This window comes from Gopherus flavomarginatus, chromosome 8 (genome assembly GCF_025201925.1).
Source record: "Gopherus flavomarginatus isolate rGopFla2 chromosome 8, rGopFla2.mat.asm, whole genome shotgun sequence".
NCBI lineage: Eukaryota > Metazoa > Chordata > Testudines > Testudinidae > Gopherus > Gopherus flavomarginatus.
In genome coordinates, this window is record NC_066624.1 from 37,438,052 (window position 1) to 37,451,511 (window position 13,460).

Consider the following 13,460-nt stretch of genomic DNA (forward strand, 5'->3'; position numbering starts at 1 on the left):
TTGCCACTCTCCAGCCGGAACTGCCAGGCTTGCCGCACTCCGGCCGGAGAGCAGCAAAGCCCCGCAGCCCCGCTCTCCCGGCTGGAGCCCCGGCCAGAGCGCGGCAAGCCCCGCCGCCCCGCTCTCCCAGCTGGAGTCCCGGCCAGAGCGCGGCAAGCCCCGCCGCCCCGCTCTCCCGGCTGGAGCCCCGGCCAGAGCGTGGCAAGCCCCGCCGCCGTGGCTGGAGCTCTAGCTGGGAGAGCGGGGCCGCGCCGCGCTCCCACCGGCGCTTCGCTCAAAGGAGCGGGACCATGGAAGACCTCGGAGCAGACCGCAGCCGGGGACCAGGGTAAGTTAAAAAAAAAAATTTAAAAGGTGCCTAAGGCGCGGGGCCCTCTTAGGCGCGGGGCCCGATTCCCCGGAATCGGTCGAATCGGCCTAAAGCCGGCCCTGCTCAACACAGTGCTGCATGACAAGCATAACGGAAAGCCAAAGAATCAAATGGACACTCATGGAGGGAGGGGAGACTGAGAACTCGAGCTATCCCACAGTTCCTGCATTCTCCGAAAAGTATTTGCATTCTTGGCTGAGCTCCCAATGCCTGAAGAGTCAAAAACACTGTTGCCAGTGGTTCAGGGAATATGTCATCAATTTACCCGCCCTCCCCCCTCAAAGAAAAGAGAAAAAAATCATTTCTCTCCTCTTTTCAATGTCACCGTATGTCTACTGGATGCTGCTGGTAGACGGGGTGCTGCAGCGCTAAACAGCAGCATCCTCTCCCCTCCGCTCCCCGGTGTCAGACGGTACAGTACATTATGACTGATAGCTGTCCTTGTCATTACCCTGTGAGTGCTCCTGGCTGGCCTCGGTGAGGTCGGCTGGGGGTGCCTGGGCAAAAATGAGAATGACTCCTGGTCATTCCCTTCTTTAAGCTTTGTGTACTGGAGATTCAGTCCTGGCAGATGGTGCAATAGGGCTGGTAACCATCCTCATCATAGCAGCTGGAGGCTGAGCTCCTCTCCCCCTGCCCCTTTCATGTCTAATGGAGATTCTGGACTATCATAGCAGTGAGCGGCTGTGCTCCTCTCCCCCTCACCCTTTAATGAGTAATGGAGATGTCCTGCCTGAAATATCATAGCAGCTGGAGGCTGCCTCCCCCTCATTTTATCTCACTAAAAAGTCAGTGTTTCTTATTCCTGCATTCTTTATTACTTCATCACACAAATGGGGGGATAACTGCCACGGTAGCCCAGGAGGGGTGTGGGAGGAGGAAAGCAATGGGTGGGGTTGTTGCAGGGGCACCCCCTAGAGTGGCATGCAGCTCATAATTTCTGTGGGATGTCTGGGGCTCTGACCCGGAGCAGCTGTGCTCTCTGGTTCTCTAGTAGACTTGCCCCATATTCTAGGTAGGACTGACTCTATTTTTAGACAAAACATAAAGAAGGAAATGACCTGGGAAGTCATTCCCATTTTTGTCCATGCGCCCCCGGCCAACCTCAGCGAGGCCAGCCAGGAGCACCCATGACAGCATCAGATGGTACAATATGACTGGTAACCGTCATCGCCAATTTCCAAAGCAGCAGATGGTGCAATAGGGCTGGTAACCGTCTCTGCTACCTTGCAAAGGCAAATGAATGCTGCTGTGTAGCGCTGCAGTACCGCGCCTGTCAGCGGCATCCAGTACACATATGGTGACAGTGAAAAAAGGCTAAACAGGTTCCATGGTTACCATGCTATGGGTCTGCCAAGGCAATCCAGAGAAAAAGGGCGAGAAATGATTGTCTGCCGTTGCTTTCACAGAGGAAGGAATGAGTGACAACATTTATCCAGAATCACCCGCGACACTGTTTTTGCTCCATCATGCATTGTGATCTCAACCCAGAATTCCAAAGGGAGCAGGAGACTGCGGGAACTATGGGATAGCAATGGGATAGCTACCCACAGTGCAACGCTCTGGAAATCAATTCTAGCCTCGGTACATGGATGCACACCACCGAATTAATGTGCTTAATGTGGCCGTGTGCACTCCACTTTATACAATTTGTTTTTAAAAAACGGTTTCTGTAAAATTGGAATAATCTCATAGTGTAGACATACCCTAAGTGACATAGCTAGATATCAAGGCAATGATTTCAGAGAAGTAGGAAAAGTCTTCTCATTGTTGTAACTACAGGCTTGAAATACCAAACAAAGCAAGGAGTTAGAGATCTTAGGTTCCCATGGTAATTAATATTACCACTTTGTTCTTATGCATTATAGGCTTGATCCTGTGAGGAAGTGAGCACCCACAGCTCCTTTTATTACATCCTGTTGTATGATTTTTCATATAAATAAGTGCATAACATTTGGAAACATGATATAATACTTGATAGACGTGTAGTTTAAAAATACAGTGGGCCATATATAGCCCTGGATTATGTGCACTGCCCATACAGAAAGCATTGTACCTCAAGAGCTTATTAGGAGGTCTATGCCTCTCACTCTTAATGGGGTATAAGTTATGCTCCCCTATGTAGCTGGCCAGCTCACTTAGCCTATCCAGAAGGTGGGCAAGAATATAGCCCCATCTCCTCTCTGCTACAGCCTACCACAGAGGTTCTCAAAATGTGGTCCGCGGACTACCAGTGGTCCACAAGCTCCATTCAGGTGGTCCACGGATAGTTCCCTCTAAGGTGTGCACCTATGCAGCTGAACACGAAAGAATGAAGGGCCGCCCACCTTATTAGTGGGCCGCACAGGCCATGGCTCCACTAATTAGGTGCCTGGACCCTGGAGAAGACGTACATGTAAGGTAAGGTGGTGGCCTTGGAGGGAATAGATGGTAGATGGGAGGGGGCAGTGGGGTGAGAAGAGGAGATGGGGGAATTTGGGACATGCAGGGCTGTGGTGGCCAGAGAAAGAGACGATGTTCCCCACCTCCACGGCTGTGACTGCTGGGGAGAGACCTCCATCCTTTCCAGCCTCAGGTCTGTGTCTGCTGTGGTGAGGGAGAGACCCTCAACCTTCCCAGCCCCAGCTCAGGAACTGCCGTGGCGGGGGAGAGAGGGCACATCCATTGCATTAGAAAGATAAGACTACTTTTATTTGTAGAACAAAAAATGTTAATTATTATTAAAGGTTTTTTTTTATATAGCGCTTTTATCCAAAGCGCTTTACAATAGTTAGGTCAGGGATCGGCAACCTTTGGCACGCAGTTCGACAGGGTAAGCATCCAGGCCAATGAGGGTGGCAGGAAGCAGTGAACCGCGGCCAGTGGGAGCTATGATCGGCTGAACCTGCGGATGCAGCAGGTAAACAAACTGGCCTGGACTGCCAGAGTGCTTACCCTGGTGAGCTGTGTGCCAAAGATTGCCGATCCCTGAGTTAGCTAATGGTACGAACAACATTTGGTAAGATCATTAAGTGGTTCACCGAGCCCCTCAGCAATTTTCAGGTGGTCCATGAAAAAAAGTTTGACAACCACTGGCCTACCATATTTGTGGTGGCTAGCACCCCAGGGTGCACGAGCAGCAAACAATGTCTGCTCCAATAAGCAAGAGGGTGTGCAGTTATTTTTGTTAAACATTTATATTACAATAGGGCCAAGAAGCACCAGTCAAGATCAGGACCATATGTTGAGGCACTGTCCGAGCCCTGAAGTGATTGCTATCTAATTTAAGGTACAATAAAATAGGAGAAAAAAGGAGAAAAGTAACATCAATAATAATTCATGAGTATATAAGCTAGCTACTTAGCGCACAGCTGGACAGTTACAATTTCATATTCCGGTATTGTGTGTTAGTCAGTGATCACCAACTGGGTCTAACTGGTACTCTCTGAAATGGACAGTTGTCATTTTTCCTAATGTTTCTGTGGTGGCAATATTTTCCTGCAGAGAAAATACAAACTGTAAGATAGCAAAGAAAAGTTCATTTTGAGCAAGTGAATTAATGCAAACCAAAATTTCAATAGTTGATGCTGTTTTATGAATAAAGATATCTAAGTATATAAATATTAAATAGAGACATTTTAATAGAAACATTTAAATATTTAATATGCTATTAAGTCTTATTAATGTTATGTTTTTATTTTTTAGATTAAACATTCACAAACTTTCTCATCTCTTTCATCCTGATAAGGTAATGTATTTATCTTAATTATTTGTTAGATATTATTATAAACATTTTGGGAATATTTAATATTTAAAATAAAATAGATATATTTTCCTCCTTTCTATTATGGCTGTGTAGTGATAACATTAGTATTTAAGTAGGTATTTTATGTACTAGTTTATACAATTTGCTACATAGACCAAATATAGTTAATTACTGATTGTATAGAAACGTGGTTGCACACACTTTGGTAACTCTATAGCAGTTTTTATCTGAGGATCTCAAAGCACTTTACAAGCATTAATAACTTGTGCTATAAGAGCTGTGAGTTAACTCAGAACTAGTTTCATTTTGCAGATAGCTAAACTGAATTCTAGGGCAAGATCTTGAAAACTGAGTGAGCAAATGTTTTAAAATGAAGCTTGTAAAGTAGGAACTCTAGAGTGTTTAAATCAGAAGTAGAATCCTGTGGTTCTACAAGTGTAATTTACATTGGAAGTATAGTAGTTTTCATCGTGTGTGTGTGTGTGTGTGTGTGTGTGTGTGTGTGTGTGTGTGTGTGTGTGGCTAATTAGCAAGATTGAAAGGGAAGAGAGTTCATAAGGAGTTTCATAGAGACAGCAGGATGCATGCAATACCACACAATTTTAAAAAAACAGGGTATATCTGCAAAACCATCTGAATTTTCCAAACATGCCTGGACTCTGATGCCACTTTCTTGCCTACAGGTGGCTGGCCATCTAACTGATGCCATGTGTTGTGTGCTTTAGTCCAAAGTGTTGTGGCTTTATTCATGCAACTAGCCTTCTGATTTTAGCCTATTCCCTCACAGTGAAATAGACATGACAGTGTAATGCGGGGCTCTGCTCTTGGCTGCTTCCTTGTAGGGACTGCCTATCTTCTTTCTTCTGCAGTTTGCACATGTGGGCTGCTCCATGGCCACAACCTTGGATGTTATGTTCCAGATGTTCAGCCCTCACCCATGTTGCATGTGCAGTATACAGCACTATATAAATGATGAAACTACACATATATATAGCATTATTCTTTGCTGCATAGGTGTGTGTGTTCTTTAATTCAAGACCCAATTGCAACAGCAGGTAGAGATACAGATACTGTGGGAACTTGAACCGTACAGTGTCCTGATGTGTGTGCACATGTATGTTTTTAAACAGTATAATTTATTGAATGACCTTCTCTTGACCACCTTCATGTGCACACGCACTCTCTTCTGGAAGATGCTCACATGCTGTAGTTATTGGCATGGTATAGAGAACCTGAATAAAGTAGGATAGATAGAATGGTATGCAATGACAGTATCACATTTTCCATTTCATTAAGGTTAATTTTGGAACCAAATGGTCGGGTTATTTTCTTGTAGTAAAAGAAAAATTGTAAAATATTTAAATATTGTGAAAAACAAGAGACTGGGAGATGTAACTGAACCCCCTCTCACTCTTTGGAAACAGAAAGATATTAGAGCTAAACAAAGAGGGCTTCATATCTATATTTTTTCTTCCCATGGTATGTAGTTAAGCAGCATTTTTAAAGTTAAATGGAATGCCTTAAATGTTCATCTTGCCACCAACACTAGAGTTTATTAATGTATAAAGGTTACATTAAAAATAAATACCAGCTAATGCACAAACTCATTCTGGCAAGAATATGTCAACATTGTAATGTCAAATGTTAACAGGGCACATGCAGGAAAGAAACCAAGTGAGTAAATATTGATTGAAAAATTATTCTAATTTGTGAGAAATCCTGTTAATAAAGAAACCTAATGAGTGACACTTGCATCCAAAAATTTTCAAGGCAACTTATTGAGCTAAAGGAGAATTTACTTTAACTGCCAGTTAAATACTACTGATTTCCTCCTCCAAGCATCCAATCATTGTCCTTGAAATTATAGCATGCAGCTCCCATAGCTTTTTCATCTCAGTGGACCCTTACTCCTCTGCTATACCATTAGCTGAATTGATTTTATTATTTGTTCTCCAAACTTTCCTCCTAGGATTGATCCAAAGGCCCATGAAGTCCTGAGTGGAAGTTCAGAACTGTTGAGGGGTTTAAAATTTGCTTTTTTGATGGCCTTAAGATTTCTGCATCTCCTCCATCCCTTCTGTTTTTGAATGACTGGTTGTTAAAATAAATACTCATCCATATGTCCCTAGAGGAAAGAGACTAAGGTCTTGTACATGCTCAATGTGCTATTTTCAAGTCTCCAGAACTTTGGTATTTCTAAATGCGCACGTTCCTTCTTCAGTGTTATGTATGAAATGCATACTAATCATGGAAGTGTTTTTAAACTTACTACTTCCAGAATGCATATGTGCACTATTTAATATTAATACTAACTTTATGCTTGTATTCTCAGTTGCAGAATCCATTCCTGCTCCCTCTGAAGCCAGTGGAAGTAGAATTTGAGTCAGAAAAGTTAAGGATATTATTGCAACAGGGCATGAAGGTGAACAGTGTTTGCCAATAAGATTTCCAAACTATGAATTGCTTATATTCTGTTGGAATGGTTTCAAGGTTTCTCCTTTCATCAAGTGTGAAGTCACTCTTACTATTCATTAATGTGTACAGAGTACACCGTTTCCCTCTATTCACATACATATACAGTGCCAGAGAAGTAGTTTAATGCCCTTCACAAGAACCAGACTTGATCTACAATGTCTGGAATGTTATTAAAGTAGTCACTATGAGAATGTTAGTTATGGAAGTGCATATTGGTATGGAAACTAGATTTTAAAGACACTTTAGAGACTCAAACCTATTCCCATAGGAATTTTGTCATTGACTTCAATGGGATGAGGATCAGGCATTATTTACTATAAAACTGTTAACTAGAGATAGTCAGTTTTTCTTGATTAAACAGCTTTTTATTGGAATATGTAATTTCATTGAATCATTTTGTGGGAACTTGGCAATTTTTACTAAATTTTCAATGGGAGAATGTTGAAATGAATTGATTCAGCTTTCTTGTTTCCTTTCAACATTGTAACATTTCATTTTACTAAAGTAAAATATTTTGTTTTAACTTTCTCATTTCAACTGATTTAATTTAGACTTTACAATATTTTAAATCTTATGATATATTTAACATAATATTTTACATTATCAAAGCAAACACTTCTCTCTTATCAAAATGAAACGTTTTGACATTATCAAAACAAAATATTACTAAGTTTCTGAATAAAAATATTTGAGAATTTCTATTTCAGAGAATTTTTTGTCATTTCAACTTTATTTTCCAATTCAGAATAGAAACAAATTTCAAAATGTCAGAATTTCCCATGGAACAGAAATTTTGTTTTACAATCAGCACTACTAAAAACCTGCTTGTGCTTGTTGCTTCAGTTTTTCATTAGTGAATAGGGTGGTCTATCTATCAGTATGCAGTTTGTTTTTCTTTTTAGACAAAATGACTGTTGCTCACAAAATAAAAACATGCCAAATTTCAAGCTTGTAAATGGAACTGACTTTTGATGAGGGCAAAAAAGTCCATTAAATCCAACAGGTTTTTCCTTTCTCTTTCTAAGTAAAATACATTTAACCCGCTTGACAAAAAATACTTTTAAGATCAAGATAAAATATGGATTTGTCAAGGTGAATATAATATTGTTAAAGTTGCAGCTCTATAAGGACATTGGTTTTGTATGGAAATTCCATTGTAAGCTGACAATGTCACTGGCATTCTATAACTCACACATGATCAGATTCTGATATCTGTTAGACTAGTGAAAATTCACAGCAAGCCCACTACAAGCAGTACAATCAGACCCACTAGTATAAATGAGATGAGAGTTTGGTCACTGTAGATAGCCTATGTATAAATAGAGATTAGAAAGATGATCTGCCAAGTGGTAATCATTGGGCCAAATTCTGAAGTCCTTATTCATATAAAACTCCAGTTGATTGCAATGAATTTTACCAGAATAAAAAGTGAATTAAAACTAAAACAAATATATTCAGGATCCAGCCTATTGTAAATACATACTTTTCATGGTTTTTGATGGCAAATCTGAATTAAGTGCTAGGACACATTTTCCTGATCAGATATTAAAAGCCACCATCTGGAAAGTATCTGGGAGCCTTACTGAGAAGCATGAATTTGAACATAAGGCAATTTGTCTGCTGCAAAATGAGAAATCATAATGTTCTTGCTACTTAACCAAGCTTATTTCACAGCCCAATTTATTACAGCACAGAGTTGATGACCAGTTTGATGCAGAAAGCAAACATAAAAGGAGAAGAAAACATGAGACAGCAAGCCACTGAGGTGAGTATATCTTGTGAGAAAGTTTTAGCGCAGTAGTTCATTTAAAAAAATTGCCTAAATCTTTGCTATCTTGAACACATTTTATGCTTATCATAGCACCTGTTATTACTCAAATCTAGTCTTGGTTTTCTTTTACTTACTGATTCATGACGGTATTTAAAAAGCAAGATCTGCAGTACCAAAGCCTTGGAAGAGAGGAGAGTACAGAGAGGATGAACCTTTCTCCAAGATGTTCAGAAAATGTGTAACTCAGCTTCTCCTAAAAACAAAAATCTCCAAACAGATGGTTGAAGAATTGATAGCAGACAAGACTGTTGGGCAATCAACAATAGAAACTAATTACCATATAATCCTACTAATGGTACCTAAGCAGATACTTTTTGACACAACATAAGTTCTTTGACTGGCTAAGTAACTTCTCTTCAGTGAGCAAAGTTAAAAGGCATAATTAGTAAAATACTTCAAAAAGAAAACATCAAATCACTTCAAAAGAGGCTGTTTTAAGAATAGTTATCTGACAACTTCCATAGTTAACTTTGCTGGCAAAAGGAAAAGTAGCGTTCCAAAAAGTTCTCCCTGTTGACAAAGTACCAAGTGGTCATAGAGACTAGGGACTAAATCATACCTGCCTGTAAAAAATATGCAAGAGGGATTGAGTAAAGTAAATTTTCTGCTGAATTCTCGTATCAGAAGGGAGGTTGACATCCCTTCCTACTGGCCGCAGGACATGAGCCTCCAATTTCAGCTTGGCCAGGGCAGGCTTTGCCTTTTCAGACTAGAAATAAGACATGCATTGTTAACAATGAGGATAATCAACAACTGGAACAATTTATCAAGGGTTGTGGTGGATTCTCCATAACTGAAAATTTGAAAATTAAGAATGTATGTTTTTCTAAAAGACATGCTCAAGATCAAACAGAAATTATTTTGGGGAAATTCTATGGTCTGTGATATACAGAAGGTCAGACTAAATGAACACAGTGGTCCCTTCTGGCCTTGGAATCTAGGAACTTCACAGATGTTCCAAATTCTACAATATTTTCACATCTATCTTTGAACATTCTCTTGAGCTACGACTATACCAAAATGGCATAGCTTCCCAGGGGCTTCTTGGCCAAAACCCCTTTCCCACAGGTGGGGATTTTACAGCATGGAGGAGTTTTTTACAGTCATGGTGGGTAGCAAGGCTAATGAGGAAATTCTCCTGGATTTTCTAAGAAATGTTACTGTGGAAAATGGCTCTTCTCCAACTTCTCCTCACTCCTTGACCAACCATAAGCCTTAAAACACATCATACGGAGTCAGAGGGGAGTCACAGTTGCTCCCACTGCTATAATTTTGGCCAATATAATGGATTTTCCACACTCATTTTATCCACAGCAAAAAAGAGAAAGGATGACATAGACCTCAAAGTCATTTGACAAGATGTGTTACTTTTAAGTTGGTTTTCTGGGAAGTACTAGTAATTTTGCTGGCTTAAAAAAGTCCTAAATTAAAATGATTACAGAAAAAAAAATCAGATTTAATTAGATTATTAAACTGCAATTTGAGATTTGTAATCTTTTATATTTGTAAGGCAAACATATTACCTACTTTATCAATGTTTGTACTACAGTATAAATTATAGCCCATAAAAATAGTTTGTATAGATGTGTGAGAAATACTGAAATGAGTTTTTGCTTTATTAGATGGTACAAATACAATGAGTGATTGATTTTTTTTAAATCAGTTTTTGTATTTCAAGAAGTCAGAGATTATGAATGAAACTTTTCAATTTAGTCACTTGGTGTCACTCACATAATCGATAAAATATTGTGTTTTACTTAGATCTTTATTATGGACTACATCTCTTTAGTTAGTTTTTGTTTTATGGAAGAGAAAAAAGAAAAAGGAGATGGTTCATTTTCTTCTGCTTCAATGGGTGCAGTAGAAATAGAACCTGCTATAGAATGTTAATCATGGCACAAGAATCCCATTTGCTAGAAAAACCTTTGTTTCTTGCTCAGATTTTTAGAAGGCTGCCAGAGACCCATTATGTTCTAGTGACTGGAGGAACATTTTTACTTGATTACAGTAGTTTAAAGCAATGAAGTAGATGGTATTTTGTGTTTATTTCACCCTTTGCACCTGAACGAAAGAATCTGGCTGTACTAGGGTAGCAAGAACACTGCTTAGACTTGCAGAAGCAGCATGCAGTTATTGAATAATCCTGGTGTAAAAGGTAATGGTATCAAGAGACACTTTACTTTCTGCTGCTAACAGATTCACCTGCAGTACTGCAAATCAGAATTTTCATGTGTAGCACAGAAAATCACAATATGAAACTGGCATGGTGAGAAGTATATTGCCGAAGCAGTTCCCAGGAATGAGAAAAAAGATAATGGGGGAAATTTCACTATTTGAATTTTTTTTAATTTGCAACTTTCATGATGTAAATTAAAAGTTCTACACAAAGGACCCGGTCCTGAGAGCTGCTGAACCCCCAAAACTCACATTAAACTTCATGGTCTGGATCATGCTGCTATACATTTTACAGTTCCTTAGTTAATTGTCAATCAGCTTAGGTGTGGGCAATAAGCATAACTGATTCCATGCTTGTCTGCACTGAAGAAACCTAGGAATTATATACAGTATAGGTGGGGTGATCAAAACCCTTCACCATTGACATAGCTCAATGAAGTCAGTTAACAGAATTAGGCCACGGGTGAGTGCTTTTGAAAATCCCATCTTACCTCTCCCCATTGCCAACTACTGCAATGCTAGAGAATAATGCCGAATACCTGGCTTGCTTAATTTTAATTGGCACGGGGAATGAAAGAGGACAGACTCTCAAATGGTTGGTCCCTGTAATCCTTTCAGTTTATGATGAAAAGTAATCAGCTGACAAGGCACAAGTTTGTCAGCCCTGATACTTATCCTTTTCTCCATTTTCTGAATGTCCTGCTTTTAAAAAAATCCACTTTTTCCCTTTGTTGGAGCTTGAAGATTGCTGAAATAATAATAATTTGAGCCTAACTGCATCCTCTTCAATAAATGCTTTGTGAAGGAATAGCCATTATCAAGTTCAATAGAGTGACATGGTTTTACTGGGCAATTTTGTTTTATTTGCTCCCAGAATATCTGGTGATTTAATTATAACAGGTGTAATCAACTGCTTTTTTTATTTACACTCATTCTAGAATATATAAGTCTGTATGATCTGTCAGTTTGGCATAACCTCTTGTGCACTTGACAGGGGCTAATAAGATGTCATTAAGTGAGTGGTTCACAGTGAGGCTTGTAGAATTGTATATCTCAGGCCAGAATTTGTCTGGCTTTTCTATTGACAAGCAGATCCCTCACTCATGCTTTAAAACTGACAGATTTTTGGAAGGAAGAAATATAGAGCAGAGTTTGGAATTTAAGGCTTTACTACCCTCTGTAGTTTAAAATATTCACTATCAATAGTAAGTGAAGATCTAAGAAAAAAACATATATAATTTGACATCTGAAGTGGAAAACACAGCTTTAGGAAATTTATGACCCTGCTGGTGCTCATGCTTATGCTGTGTGTCAAATAAGTTAAAACTGAATCAATATTTATGGAATGCTATGTATTTGCTAGGGGAAAAAAATCATACCAGTGCGTTGACAAGAATCAGTGGAAGAGTTAAACATTCAGCTTCATTTTAGCTGAAATAAGCTAGTTTACTTCCATAAACGAGAAATGGAAATATTTTCCATGCAGGCTATTAACAATGTGCACTTAGTGCTTGTGCACCCTGACACTAACAAAAATACGTGTTTGTGTGAAGTATAGGAACTAGCTGATAGCTCACAAAATATACAACACTGAACATCTCACAGCACACTGCATTTTGAGTCCTTTAGACCAGAAAGCTGTTGGGTGCTGTGTCAAATTTATCTATAAGGAGTATACAACTTTTAAAATATTAGACAGATTTTGCAGAGATTGAAGTTGTTTGTTGTTTTTTAAAAGAAAGTCAGAATATATCAGTGGCTAAATATCAGCCATTCAGTGAATAGGCTGACACAGATTATATTTGGTGTAATAGCAAAGGAATTATCTTTGGATCAATTTTCTTTGTTCCTAAGATTTGATGATGGAGAAGACACTGTAAAGATGAATGCCTGGAAATATAAGTAGTCTGATAAGGAATGCAAGATGCTGGATTTTTTACTGCAGTGAAGCATACACATCACGGAACACCACAGAGTGAATCTAGATAATCTGATTGGTCAGGTTTATCAGAGAGCAGACAAAGGTGTAGCAAACTTGCTGGTGTCTAGAGCTTAATCATTTGAGATGCTTTCCCCCTCCTCTAATCATTTATGTGTATTCTCATGTAGTGAATTCTAATAACTACATCTGCTCCATTCCTGAATCCCACATAATTACTGATAGAGTAAAATCAACCTCTTTATACTAAGGCAGCCCCAAAGGGGGCCATTAGTACAGAGCATAAGCTGTTTTGGATCCATGCGTAGAAAGATGGGCTTAAAGCACAATACAAATCACCACCTCATCAAAGTTCCAAGCTAAACACTGGATCATTCATATGACTGGCTCTGACTTCTTTATTATTATTATTTTCAACAGTATATTAGACCTCCTCATGACTAGAAGAAATAGCAAGTAAGTTCAGGATTCTCCCACCGACATATTGGATAATTAATGGAGACTCAAAGGCACCAGTAAAGTTTACAAGGCTATTTGTGAGGCCTCAGAAATCAGCTACAAGAAAAACCTTCCAAGCTGCTGAGGGAAAGATGGAACTCATGTCAAGAGTCCTACACAAGTAAGTACAAAATGGCAAGTTTCTCTTGAAAATACCACTGAAAACTAGTTCCCAATATTTCAGCAGAAGCAAGTGATTTTCAGCTAAGTTGAAATGCAGTATCTATTTTAAATTTCCCTTTTTAATTGCTTGTAACAAATTCCTTTTTAGTTGAAGTTTTGTATGCTAGGTCACAGTCCATGGGTGGAAAATTTTGCAAAGTTTCAGAAAAATCTCTCCAGACATTTTTGTGTTCTCTGTGTGTATTCTAAATATACTTGCAACTTTGGTCGAGCTTTGATCTCACATGCAGTGGTATTCATACAA